The following is a 12,808-nucleotide window of genomic DNA, read 5'->3' on the forward strand; positions in this document are numbered from 1 at the left end:
ACACCAGACAATAATGCCTCAACAGACGACTCTCCTTCTACACCCGACCGGGCATCTCCACTCCGCCCACCTCACCCTCGCAACTGTCCCACGCGTCGGCAGAATTACAACCGGTGATAGATCATTCTCGCACCTTGCCGCCAAAACGTGGAACACTCTTCCCACCCACCAGAGCCAGACCAAAGACCTCCTTACCGTCAAGAAACTTCTCAAGACCTGGCTGTTCGAGCAGTATCAGCACGTCCTCCCCCACCTTCTCCCCCCTCCCCTCCTTAGCGCCTTGAGACCCTCACTGGTGAATAGTGTGCTTTACAAATCCCTGATTGATTGATTAATTGATTGTTGAGTGCTGAGCTTAAGCAGTGCCACACTACCTCCCAAAGAAGCCTATGAGCACTTGCCTGGCTACCTTGAGAGTCAAGTGTGGAAGGAGTTTTACTTTGTCCAGTTTTCAGAGCTGTAAGAGGACAGGCCTCGGGATATCAGAGAAAATGATCTAAACCCGGATGGTAAAGACACAGCGGGCCTGTTTGCCCTGTGGGCGATAAATTAAGTCCAACAGTTTTTCATGTTCTGCCATGCTTAAACGAACTCAGGATAGGAAGTGTGTTAAGCCTCAGGTTCAAGTGCAAAAAAAAGTGATCAATATTATCCTGACCAAAGCAACCTCCTTAGAAGTACTCCTATGCCACTAATTAAGGTGCCAATCATGACCCAACTCTGATCTTTACAACCAAGTCACCCACTGTTGTATTGATAAAGCAGCTCTCATTGGAAGTAAATTCATTATATTGTGCCACTGGCTAATGCTTATAATAGTATTGGTGCTTCTGGTGCATAACTAACCTCCAATAAAGGCCTTAAAGGAAATTCAGGAGCTGGCATTGAATGACCTTGATAAAATAATATGATTGTGGTTGTGGGGACAGCTCAGACCCTAACCTGAATGTCCAAATAATTTCAGAAAAAGAGACGGAGGGAGAATCTTCATATGGTTATGCACATATTGGCAATATAGCATGTTTCCCAATAGCACATAAGTGTAATCACTACCAAACTCAAAAAGTTAGATTCAAGCAGTTTTCCTATTATCCTTTCGGCACACAATGGACCAGTTCAATGTGAAACCCCAATAATTTCTTCTGGTATTTGTTATTTTGCCTTGGCTGGCTCTTCCTCAAATTATAATTCCTTCACAACATACTTATCCTTTCACTGCCTTGTGTTGTAGCATTCTATCTAGATGTGTTAGGTCCTGATGTTCGGATGGCACTCCATCATTTGAGCTACTCACCTCCTGACATGAAGAGCTGGTAGGGTGGAAGATTTAATGTTTTTGAAAAAGAGATAATTGGCACTAGCATATAAAGATAGAGTCCACAATATTGTGAAAATCAAAAAGGTACACTGTTCCACTAGAGAAAACAAGGATCCACTAGCCCTCACGCATCTATTGGATGTCATTCTTCATCATAGGGCTTGCTCCTCATCAGACTGGTGCTGCAGTGTCTGACAGGCCCCACAAGGGGGCTCTTTGCCAGAGATCTTAATGAGTAGTGCGTGCCGTGGTTAAAGCATGTAGGGATACATTTAAACAAAACCCCGACCTCGACCTCTCGGTTTTGCCTGAAACATGCTATTTCCCTGCGGTTGCTGCTGTATAACCTGTTGCACTCCATTTCCCTGCATTCCCTGCTTGCGCTGCCTTAATCTGCATCATCATCACTTTCTCTTTCAACTTTCTCTGCTTCAACTCAATCTCGTCACTGCAACACCTCATCAATCGGCTTTGCCTGCCAACAGATCAAATGATTCTTAATCATCTGGCTAATTTCTGGTCTCAGCCCTTAACAAACCTGAACATAAGATGGTTCATGTCTTTCGGCTCTATGGTCTCTGTGCCACTGTAATGTTTGAACGCTTTTAACAATCTCTCATAGTAAGCATGAATCAACTCTTTGGCCTCCTGTGAGGTTCGATCGATTTTCTGCCAATCAGTCACTTTCGGCGACAATTTCTGCTTCAAAAACTCAATCACCTTATGATAATACTTCATCACCTCCTCAGATGGTGCTCCAGTCACTTTACCCCTTGCCGGTTCCTGTGTCGGCCAATCCACACCTCTCTTGCACTCAAGCCATAAGTCAGGTGGAACTATAATCTCAAACAGGGTATTCAAGTCCTCCCAAAGACATTTTGGCAACTTCACAAACCTGTCCGTCTGTTGGTACCATTCTATTGGCTTCTCCCTTAACCTGGAATAATCATTTGTGAATGACAGGATGTCTCCCCTAGACCATGGTACATGGACTAGAACCCCTCCAGCTGTCTCTCTCATTGGTAACATTTTTATTGTCCCCGTGTCCGGTGCGGCTTTAGCCTGCTTTGGTCCCTGATTATCGCCTTTCTCTTTACCTCTTTTCTTTGCCCATCTGCTTCTTTTCAAATGTTTAGTATTCTCAATATCAATGTTGTATTTATCCGCTAGGTTTGCCAACCTCTGATGTACCTTACTCCTTTCTTTAGTGATTTTGGGGCACAGATACCTCAATTCTGCTTCTGTGTATGACTCTAATCTGTTCACCCCCATTGTTCCTTCCACCAGTTCTGCAACTTCTACACCCAGTTTCACACAATTCAGGTATTCATCCCTTTCTGACCTCTCTGCAGTCACTGTAGTAGTTTGTGAAGCATTGGTCTTTTCTAACCGCTCATTCAACTGTTGCACAGAAAAGCCTTGCAACAAAGTGTCTCCTGACTGCATTAATGGTGACCGCGTCGTATTTGTACTCAATGTCTGTGGGGCTAGCACACTTAGCCCTGCTTGTCTCATTGCTTCTAAAGGAGCCCCAGTTGGACTGAGGTCTATCAAAGATCTGAGTCCTTCTGCTGCTTGTTCCCTTGATGTCACTGGCTGGGGAGTTTCTGTGAACCCTCCTCTTATTAACTCTTGGGTCCTCACTCCCTGATCACACACAACAGGTTTACCCTGCGCATACAGTGCTACTGGTAGACCAACAGTAATTAGTAATGATATGGCAGCTGGCGTCTGACCAGGTCCCAAACCACGTGGAGCAGTAACTCCCAAAGCTTGACTCACAGTGGCTGGTGCAGGTACTGTCTGCGGTCCTGCCACTGGATTGTAACCCAGAATCAGTTGTTGCTGCAGCAGCAATTGCGGAGTTGGCTCGATCTGCACTGACTTTGATCTTGTGTATACCGGATCAGGCGGCACCATCAGACTAGTATTTGTCTGTAGTACTGGGACATCTGGATAAATCCTCTGAATCTGTGGTGGAGGTTGCAACTGTGTCTGCATGTCTGGTGCAGTGGGTACACTGTCACCATTTCGTATCAAAACTGTATCGCTTGTCCGCACTGTACTTGTAATTCTCTTACTCTGTGTCAAATCCTCGGGACCCGCACTAGTGCTCGGTGCAGTGTCATTTATAGCATATGGTGGCGGGCAATCATGTAACGACTGGTTAAGAAATTCTTCATCATCTGAATCATCTTTATCTATCCAAGACCTCTGAGTCTCTTTTGACTTGCCAGAGCCTTTGTCTGTCTTACAGGTGGCTTTCTTTCCCTGTGTTTCATCTTCCTGGGTTATTGCTGGAAATAATTTAAGTCTCTCAACTATTCCCCTTTTCCACATTTTGCTCTCATTGTCCCACCTAGCCTCAGCGAAAGTCTTTTCTGCCCTTTTCATTCTCCTTTCAAATTTTTGCTGTCTTTGTCGTATGGCCATTAAATCCCAGACTGCTAATGCCTCATACTGAGCTGGTCTCGGAGGCGGTTTCTGTACACTTAACATCCACTGCAGGTTTTCTAAAATTCTTGTATTGAACGTTCCATGCTACGGAAACGCTAGACAACTCTCCTTCTCTGTTAATTTGCGCAACTGCTTCATCCAAAGACATTTTCTTCCATTACAATATAAGCTGGAGTACCCTCAGGCGGTGTAGGCTCCCCTTCACTTCGTCAATATGCATAAGCTGAGCAAGCGCAAATTCTACACCACACATACTAAAACGCCAAGAACATACCCAACTCACTTAGGCAGGCTCTGAGATTCCGGGAAAGTCATGGGGAATTTAGAAACGCATCATACCTCCAATTTGCATTATTTCGAAAAACAATTTAAAACAATAGTCCTCCGTCCCAGGGCCCCAAAGGGCCCAAACCGTTGCTCTGCTCCCAGAACTGGTAACGCGTCCCTTTATGATTAATTTACTCACTTTGGAACTCGTTTTAGGCCAATGAATCTTTTGACCCTGTTTGAAGACACCTTAGGACGAGATACCTAATCAGCATGTCAATCAATACGTCAATAATGTCATCAATATTTATTAAAATAATGCAATTCACCTTAGTCAATGACATTTAATGAAACTCAGAAACACCATGACCTTTCAGTCATGACAAACCACACCAGAATAATATGATATTTGTGGTATTTATTCCCTATTGATTACAATTCTACTAGTAAGCTTATTAGTCTAAAAACCAAGAAACACATTAGCATAGTCACAATATGGCAACTCTGATAAGATTTCATCAAAGCAAGAATCACAAACATCAGAATATAACACGGCGTCAGCATAGGTTATTCTAGCAAAGTACCATCATCACGTTATTCAACAAAGCAGAGATTCAGTCATTTGTCTATTTGCGTCGGTTTTAGTGAACCCCTCTCAACTAACCTCTAATTAGCATCAGCATGTTGGGCTTCATACAAAACAATTTAGTAACACCAGTTTGGAAAACATCAAACTATGGTCTCTGTCAAAAGAAGCAGTTGGTACCTAGAAAGGAAAAGCAAACAATCAATTTCATTGTCATATAGTTACCCTCCGTTTGGGGTCAGTATTCAGGTTCGGTCTTTGTCCTCAGGACATCAGTTGATTCGCCAGCAAGAGTTCAGCTCCGGTAAATGGGGCACTTCCCTCGTAAGGAGGTAAAGTGTAAACGGGCAATCTTAGGGCAAGGATGGTTCTTAAGTAAAATTAGCAACTCACTAATCAAAGTGACGGTCTCTTGATCATAGCAAAACGCATCAGCATCTCTCCCTCTCCCTTTCCTAGTCTCCTACTCCCTAGTTCTAATTTACTTCCTGTGGTCAAGGGTTTTTATCCCCTTTTCGTTGTACATTCCCTTAAACTTTTATTGGACAAGGGGTTGCACCCCACTATCTTTAACCAATTAACTTCGCATTAGGTAATTGAATTTGTCACCCCTTAACAGTTCTCACGTATTTTATTGGTCATTATGATTGACTTCTTTAGCGGGTGGAATGTCTGGTGTGATTTCATAGTCTTGTGGTCCTTTGCACATCTTCGGTCAGTGGCTCCATTGTCTGTACCGGTTTAGGCGACCTTGTACCTACGACTGGTCTACAGTGTTGCATTCAGCTAAAATGTTTCTATAAGCAAGTCGAATTTCATGAGAACGGATCTACTACAGTTACATTCAGCTTCTAGTTTAGAGAAAAAACAAGAGTTCATGTCCTTCAGCAAGTCATCACACTGCACGTTAGGAAAACACATTTAATATGAGAGTCAGGCAGCTAGGCCTCGACTCATGCTAACTAAAGGCCTAGTGATTTATTTAAAAAATCTTAACATATTCCTATTATTATTAGTGTAAAATCATATCATAACATATCATTTTAACATTATTAGTCAGTTTCATTAGTCCCCGTATATATTGACGGCCACTCCCCATGGGCACATTTCAAGCGCATGTTATAGCAAAATACATTAATACAGTTTCTGTGCAGCATTATTACACATTAGTACATAAGCATTTCATGTTGATATAGATTATATAAGCTACGCTCTCTCAGTGGCTTTGTCAAGTTCCACCCCCGTCCTGCCACTTGATAGCCCATCCAAGCACACATAATAACTCTATTGTGTGGCTGTCTGTGACAAAACAAACAAAGTCCAACTGTCAGCTGCACCCTGTCATGTGACCCAGCAACAGACTGCAGGCACCAAATAGGGCAAAAAAATGCCAGATTTATAAAAGAGCCATTTTCAAATTTAAAAGGATTTTTAATTACAGTTTCTCAGACACCAAACTCAAAATGTTTACCTATTCCCAATCAAACATTTGCACTCATTAAATGTAATAAGGCAAAACAATGTTATTCTATAGGAGAGGTAGGCCTCAGAGTAGTTAATATGAATGTAGGATTTTTTTCACTACCAGGACACATAAAAATTAAAAGTACATCTTTATACTTTTATGTACTATGCACCCTGCACTATTGGCTACCTAGAGCCTACCTTAAGTGTAACATGCATGCAATAAAATGGTAGTTTAAGGCTTGGCATGGGGGTTATGTTGCCAAGTCTTATAGGGTGCTTAAAGTGTATGTAGGCTTAAATATCACTGGTTAGCAGTGGTAAAGTGTGAAGAATCCTAAAGCCAACAAAAACAAATTCAGCAACATAGGAGTGTAAAGGCAAAACGTTTGAGTGAAGACCACCCTAAGGCTGACAGGTCTAGCACTGTTTGTGAAAATTCTGAAATACATGTGAAACACAGTCTGTGCAAGATGAGATGGCAGCCTTTACTTGTTGACCATTCCAGCTTTATGACGAAAGGACACTTTCAAGGAAATTGATGCCTCCTGTATTGCATGAAATAGCTGGTGTGCAGAAGGTGCAACAGTCCCAAGATGCACAGCCTGACAACCTGAATTGAATTTCAACTAACTAATCCAGTGTAATCATATTCTTTATTTTTTAATCCCTCTTCACCATACATTTCAAAGTTCATACGGAGGCGACATGACTCTAATCTTCAACTGCATGAGAATTGCCCATCCAGGCTTTATTTCCCAGCATGTCAAAAGTCAGGTTTCCTCCTGAATCATCATAAAGACCCAATGAATTACAGGCAACCCGCCCTTCCTTGGGGATAACTAGAATATAAAAAAGCACATCTGCGAATCTCAACAATGTCATCTAAATATCCATGAATAAACAAATAAATATGTTGTGACATTTGCTGAAATTAATAACGTGAACCGCCAAAACATACTGTCAGTAATATAAACAAAACAATGCACACTCATATTAAAACCAGAAAAGAAAACAAACGTTAATTAGTACTTCATGCTATCCCAAGTGCAATAAAATAAAATAAAAAAATGCCCGTGCTGCGGAGCCACAACACCAAACGTCAAACTAAACCAAACCTAGCCATGCACTCCACTTACAATATGTACAAAGTTTTAAATCTGATCAAGAAGTTGATGTATTTGTGCCGATTATCCTCTTCTGTGCCACTGACGTAATGGTTACGTCCTGCGGCACAGTGCTGCTGTGCCCAGGACGTAACCATTACGTCCTGGGCACAAAGCCCGAAGGGAGCGCTAGCGCTCCCTCTGTGGGGTTTCCCCCCACCCCCCCAAGTCAGGGGCACAGAAGAGGAAGTCACATATATTTTAGGACATTTCTGCCCCCCCTGGGGGCAGATAGGCCTATTGTTATTAGGCGATCTGCCCCCGGGGGGCAGGAACCTCTAGGCGCCAGGGCTCATTTTTTTTATGTTTTTTTGTTTTTGTTTGTTTTTTTAGAGATGGGGAGCGACCCCTTGGGCAAGGGTCGCTCCCCTGGAGAGGCAAAGTGTATTTAGACCATTTCTGCCCCCCTTGGGCCAGCTGAGCTAGAGGCCAAAATCCACAGGCCAATTTTAGGTGAATCTGCCCCCAAGGGGGGCAGAAACCACTAGGCACTGGGGATCTTTTTTTTTTTTGCCGTCACGCAAGGGGAGCGACCCCGTAGGCAAGGGTCGCTCCCCGGGGGGGCAAATTTATTTTAGGCCATTTCTGCCCCCCCCCCGGGCCAGCTGAGCTAGAGGCCAAAATCCACAGGTAGGCACTTTGCAAAAAACACCTCTGTGTTCTCTGAAGAAATGTGATGTGTCCACGTCGTATTTTGGGCCATTTCCTTTCGTGGGCGCTAGGCCCACCCACATAAGTGAGGTACCATTTTTATCGGGAGACTTGGGGGAACGCTGGGTGGTAGGAAATTTGTGGCTCCTCTCAGATCACAGAACTTTCTGTCACCGAAATGTGAGGAAAATGTGTTTTTTTAGACAAATTTTGAGGTTTGCAAAGGATTCTGGGTAACAGAACCTGGTCAGAGCCCCACAAGTCACCCCATCTTGGATTCCCCTAGGTGTCTAGTTTTCAGAAATGTGCTGGTTTGCTAGGTTTTCCCAGATGCCGGCTGAGCTAGAGGCCAAAATCCACAGGTAGGCACTGTTTTCTGTGAAAAAATGTGATGTGTCCATGTTGTGTTTTGGGCCATTTCCTTTCGTGGGTGCTAGGCCTACCCACAAAAGTGAGGTACCATTTTTATCGGGTGACTTGGGGGAATGCTGGGTGGTAGGACATTTGTGGCTCCTCTCAGATTCCAGAACTTTCTGTCACCGAAATGTGAGGAAAATTAGTTTTTTTAGCCAAATTTTGAGGTTTGCAAAGGATTCTGGGTAACAGAACCTGGTCCGAGCCCCACAAGTCACCCCATCTTGGATTCCCCTAGGTCTCTAGTTTTCAAAAATGCACAGGTTTGGTAGGTTTCCCTAGGTGCCGGCTGAGCTAGGGGCCAAAATCTATAGGTAGGCACTTTGCAAAAAACACCTCTGTTTTCTGTAAAAAAAAAAAAAATGGGATGTGTCCACGTTGTGTTTTGGGCCATTTCCTTTTGTGGGCGCTAGGCCTACCCACACAAGTGAGGTACCATTTTTATCGGTAGCCTTTGGGGAACGCTGGGTGGAAGGAAATTTGTGGCTCCTCTCCGATTCCAGAACTTTCTGTCACCGAAATGTGAGGAAAATTTGTTTTTTTTAGCCGAATTTTGAGGTTTGCAAAGGATTCTGGGTAACAGAACCTGGTTCGAGCCCCCAAGTCACCCCATCTTGGATTCCCCTAGGTCTCTAGTTTTTAAAAATGCACAGGTTTGGTAGGTTTCCCTAGGTGCCGGCTGAGCTAGAGGCCAAAATCTACAGGTAGGCACTTTGTAAAAAACACCTGTGTTTTCTGTCAAAAAATGGGATGTGTCCACGTTGTGTTTTGGGGCATTTCCTGTCGCGGGCGCTAGGCCTACCAACACAAGTGAGGTATCATTTTTATCAGGAGATTTGGGGCAACATAGAATAGCAAAACAAGTGTTATTGCCCCTTGTATTTCTCTACATTTTATCCTTCCAAATATAAGAGAGTGTGTAAAAAAGACGTCTATTTGAGAAATGCCCTGTAATTCACATACTAGTATGGGCACCCAGAGATGTGCAAATAACCACTGCTCCTCAACACCTTATCTTGTGCCCATTTGGGAAATACAAAGGTTTTCTTGATAGCTATTTTTTACTCTTTATATTTCAGCAAATGAATTGCTGTATACCCGGTATAGAATGAAAACCCAAGGCAGGGTGCAGGTCATTTATTGGCTCTGGGTACCAAGAGTTCTTGATGAACCTACAAGCCCTATATATCCCCGCAACCTGAAGAGTCCAGCAGACATAACGGTATATTGTGCAGGAAAAAGTTACAGAGTAAAACGTAGAGAAAAATTGCAGCTTTTTTCACCCCAATTTCAATAATTTTTTTTTTTCAGTTATTTTCTGTAGGAAACCCTTGTAGGATCCACACAAATTACCCCTTGCTGAATTCAGAAGTTTGTCTACTTTGCAGAAATGTTTCGGTTTCTGGGATCCAGCATTGGTTTCATGCCCATTTCTGTCACTGACTGGAAGGAGGCTGAAAGCACAAAAAATCGTAAAAATGGGGTATGTCCCAGTAAAATGGCAAAATTGTGTTGAAAAATTGGGTTTTCTGATTCAAGTCTGCCTGTTCCTGAAAGCTGGGAAGCTGGTGATTTTAGCACCACAAACCCTTTGTTGATTCCATTCTCATAGAAAAAACCACAAGCCTTCTTCTGCAGCCCCTTTTTCCCCATTTTTGTTTTTAAAAAAACTAAATTTTCACTGTATTTTGGCTAATTTCTTGGCCTCCTTCTGGGGAACCTACAAAGTCTGGGTACCTCTAGAATCCCTAGGATGTTGGAAAAAAGGACGCAAATTTGGCGTGGGTAGCTTATGTGAACAAAAGTTATGAGGGCCTAAGCGCGAACTGCCCCAAATAGCCAAAAAAAGGCTCGGCACAGGAGGGGGAAAAGGCCTGGCAGCGAAGGGGTTAAAACAGCTTTTCCCAGTCAACTGGTGGTCAGTAAGGCTCTCGTAAAACTACGTGGCTGAGCACAATGTTTTCTAAGTATGCCGCGGAGTTAACTACAGACGTAACTGCAAGTTGAACCAGTCAAAGTAAAACAGAACCCTCTGCAGTGAGTCATGTTGTGCGCCCCGTTCGTGATCCGTGCAAATAATACTAAAAACGTCCCGCACATAAAAACGCACTAATATATAACAGTTGTACAACCCACCAAATACAATAGTTGATGCTTAAATACAGAGAGGCTCACAGACTCAAATGAAATAATCTTAAATGTGCATCAACCATAAACGTAAACATGTGCTCCTTAAAAAAATGAACAATGCAATGAAGAAAACAGTGCTTCATAGCTAATTGTTCATCATTTGTTGATGAGTGTCATCACTCCAGCCGATGCAGCTCGTCTCCTCAGGAGGCTTCAGATGTGTTACTGTATATCACTATTCTTTTACTCTTTCTGTGTGCAACATAACCCAACTGGGACAGTAGAAAATAATTCTAAATAAATTATGGTCAAATTGAGACTGGTCCGCCTTCTGTGCACTGGCTATTTCATGGTATACAAACGGGTGATGGACAGAGTGTTGAACAATGCAAACACTCACCCCCAGTCACAGATCTGAGTTTAATCCATCACTTGTTCTTTCTGCCTTTGTCACCCCAAGTGGGAAGTGTATGCCCAGACGTGGGTCCTGTGCTCCCCATGCCACTGGAATCAAGCTAGCCTGGCTGATGAAGGGTGATACCCTGAAACTGGTCCTAGGATGCTTGTTTCTAGTCCAGGGAGAACCTGGCTTGGCAGTTCGGAAAGGACCATTCCCATGGGGAACAGGGTCAAGACTGATTTGCATATAGCTGGGTCCAGACTGGAACGGCATGGGTGGCTAAAAACGATGGATGTAGGCCCAGATCTCTGTCCTGGGGGTGAATGTTTGACATTGTTCAGCATTCCGTCCATTACTTGTTCTTTTAGCATATTTCCTGGTATACGTCATTGTCTATGGGGCAGAGCACTTACCAAGTTCAGCATGCCAAAAATTATCACCTTTGAGCGTCTCATAAAAAAAGATTTGGGGGAAATGTTGGTGTGCATTGGACCATCATTTATTTAGATACTATATTACATGCACTGACTAAGGGCCGCATTACGAGTTTGGCAGATGGGCTTACTCCATCACAAGTGTGACAGATATCCCGTCCGCCTTATTACGATTCCATTATGTCCTATGGACATTGTAATACATCTGACGGGATATCCGTCATGTTTGTGACAGAGTAACCCATCTGCCAAACTCTAAATCAGGCCCTCATTGTTTTTGTAGTAATATATACTTTGCTTGTTCCTAGAGTATATATATCTACATATAAATCCTTATACCTGCTGTTAACAATCTGTATTTCTCCAGTAACAGTTTTTTATGGTGTGTATGTGTTGCATCAATGTCATATTTTCACTGTATAGTACACTTTATTACCTCTTCATCTATCATCGCCTTACCCATCATTACATGAATATTGGGAGTAGCACTCCCTAGACAGACACCCATTTGTCAGGAAGCTTAGAAGGTAAAGGCATATCAGAATAACCTCACCTTTCTAAGCGAGGGCCATTAAGACATGCTTTTTTTGTTTGGGTAGCAGGGCAGGCATCCCAGTCCTGTCATTTGCAGGACTTCTATATATATTTTATAAATTTCTTTAAAATATGCATGATTGAGTGCTGGGCACAGGTCATTGCTTTGATAAAGAAGCAAATTTTCAAGCCTCTGCACATCTTTGATACATTTTCTGGACTTCTCTCCTGGACACAGCCCATAAATTAGTTTGCTAGACCCTCTGGCACTAAGGACCTAGTTATTGTACCGACATGAGACATAGAACTCTGTGGACTGTGTGAACCCCACAACCCACTGAACATTACTTGACTGAGGTGCGTTTTAGGTGATGATCAGTCCTGTAAAGCTTCACCGGAATACTTAGTGGAACCCAATCCTCTTTCTTCATGATATGGCACACTGAAGAGAACTAGGAAGCTAGATATATTTTTTCAAGATCAAAATCAATATCCTATCCTAGTACACACATTATGAATAATAACTGAGTTAGTGGCAATGATACTTTTTAGAAGGAAGAACTATAGAAAATATTGTAACAAGGTGACAGTTTTATAGGGCCTTTTTTTACAATATCCTGAACTCCTCCTTTACCTAGACTAACTAAGCTAAACTTAGCACCAAAAGGGTGTTTCTTATGTTTCATAGATGGTTCACACCTGCATACCTGTTCTGCACAATGAAGGAATATTCATTAAAGAAACAGCAGCTTCTGTTCTTGTCTCTGCATCTCAGCGACGCCCTCAAGTCAGCAGATAAGACAAGTGGAGGACTCGATGTGCCTTGACAGTTTTTGGCTACCGGATGACCCTTAGTCTTAAGTCCCTGGATCAAGTTCCTCTCTATCTAATAATGCTTTGTTCGAGTTTATATTCCCCATCTGAACACTGCTGAGCATTTACAAAATAAACAATTAGGTATAAAGCTGCTCTAGCCTTTCACTTACT

The 12,808-nt window shown here is 42.8% G+C and overlaps 1 protein-coding gene across 3 annotated transcripts in view; it reads left to right on the forward strand.

The window, feature by feature from the left end:
* Positions 1–12,808, forward strand: part of LRRK2 (leucine rich repeat kinase 2) — a 1,446,345-nt gene that overhangs the window by 770,013 nt on the left and 663,524 nt on the right. The gene's annotated exons all lie outside the window — the stretch shown is intronic.

The sequence above is a fragment of the Pleurodeles waltl genome, chromosome 4_1 (genome assembly GCF_031143425.1).
Source record: "Pleurodeles waltl isolate 20211129_DDA chromosome 4_1, aPleWal1.hap1.20221129, whole genome shotgun sequence".
Lineage (NCBI taxonomy): Eukaryota > Metazoa > Chordata > Amphibia > Caudata > Salamandridae > Pleurodeles > Pleurodeles waltl.